Below are 2,109 nucleotides of genomic sequence, written 5' to 3' on the forward strand. Positions count from 1 at the left end.
TCGCCGCCGACCCGGAAGCAGACGCCGCAGCGCCGCGTCCGCTTCTGGTGCTCCCGCTTGGGCGCGTTATTGTCTGTTCCCGGGGTCTTGGTGCCTGCGAGAGTTGGGGCGCACTTGGAATGTCCCGGGGCGGGGGACTGAGAATGTACACCGGGTGCCCAGCACTCGTTATTCAACCAGGAATTGTTCCTATTTCCTACTTGTTCTAGTGCCTGAAACTCTTCCATTAGAAATACATGTTTTGACTTTTTAAAGCAATTGTTTCCCCCAAAAAATTTTAAGGTAGCTTGCAAAATTTCCTTTCGTCCCTTCCCCCAAACTCGCACACATCTCTTGTCCCCCCTAAAAGTCTTACAGGGACTTCTTTTTTAAATTATTAAAATTGCCCTGTTTTATTGTTAGGTATTGTTGGTAATCCATTAGTGTGCTTATTTATGAATTAAAACTTGTCATAGTTATGTATGTACAGGAGGAAGCATATATATATAGGACTCAGTACTACGGGTGGCATCCACTGGGGGTCTTGGAACGTGTCCCCCTCAAGGATAAGTTGGAGGGGGGTCTATTGTAGCTTTTCAAAGATTAATTTTAAAAGGAGAGAGAAATCTTTGAGTCACTTGTCCACTTCCCAAATGGCCAGGCCAGGCAGGGCTCAGCAGGGCAAGGCCAAGAGACTGGGACTCAGCGCAACTCAGGTCTCCCACGTGTGTGCCAGCACCCAAGTGCTTCAGCCATCACTTGCTGCCTCCTGGGGTGACAGAAGCACTGCCTGAACCCAAAACTCAGCACTCCAGTAATGGGATGTGGACATCCCCAGGTCTGTGTTAAAGACCACCCGGCTGTAGCTTTTAGACTTGTTTTTCTTCTGAATTGTGTCACCTTCATCCTTTTCTTTCTGCTCCTTCTTTGCATAAAGGTCTCTTTTCAGTAATCCACCTACATATGTTCTGCCCAGATGAATCTTCCAGCCGGTTCCTTGAACCCTTTCTTGGAGCTGCCCGCCATGTCCATCTCTGTTAGGACCCTGAAGCCCCAGACACAGAACTTCGGGATGCTTGGAAACCCCAGGTGAAAGACTTCTTTCCTGTCTCAGAGCAGATGCTCCTGGAGCCCTAATAGGGAGAGCGCAGGAAGTGGTTCTGAAAAATCCACATTAGAGTTCTGGTTTCACCGGTTACCAGTTGAATGACTGTGGGGAGCAACTGGGACTAGACTGTTACTGGAATTAAGACTTATTCTATGCATCTGCTCTCCCACAATATGGCGCTGGGAGAGGAGGAAACAGCTTCTACACAGCTGCCTCCAGTTCAACCAATAAACAGCAGGACCTGCTCCTGATTGGAGGAGAGCAGTGTACTCGGCGTGTGGGTAGCAGAGTTGGGATTGGTGGAAGAGGACTATAAAGGAGGAGAGAGACAACATACACCGGGAACATCTATCTGAAGGAACACCTGAGCAGCCTCCAAGAGAGCCGGCCGGCGGTGTGCCGCTCCCCCGCGGAAGTGGGGAAAGTGGCAGGGGGAACCGCCCTTCCACGGAGGTGGAAGGGTCGGTAGCCAACTCCGGAAGAACCAGCAGCAAACCTGGGGAGGGCCGAGCAGACAAAAGAACAGCGCAGGGTCCTGTGTCGTTCCTCCATGAAGAGGGGGAGCGACATAATGGTGCCGTGACTCGGATAGGAAGCCTAGGAGGCATAATGGTGCTGTGACTCGGATAGGAAACCTAGGCAGGGTTTAGTGTCGTTCCTCCATGAAGAGGGGGAGCGACAAACGACCTTTCGCCAATCACTGGGCCTCTTTTAACTTCAAGTTCCTCTTCTACAAAATGAGATTAATACTTGCCTTCGAAGGGACACGGAGCGGAGCCCTTTGTGAAGGACAAAGAACTATATAAATGTGACTGCTGTTAGTCACGATTTCTCCCAGGCCAGCTCTTCCTTCCCTGTAGCCTTTGCCTCTTCCCCCATCCTATAATGAGTTGAGTTAATTGGCACAGGAAAGAGAGATACAAAAACAAGACTCAGAAATCTAACCAAGCCAAGGAAGCAAGAAAGCTTAGTTGTTGGTGTGCTCCTGTCCCGCCCGGTGCCAGCAAGTGCATGGCTGAGAG

This window comes from Oryctolagus cuniculus, chromosome 19 (assembly GCF_964237555.1).
Source record: "Oryctolagus cuniculus chromosome 19, mOryCun1.1, whole genome shotgun sequence".
NCBI lineage: Eukaryota > Metazoa > Chordata > Mammalia > Lagomorpha > Leporidae > Oryctolagus > Oryctolagus cuniculus.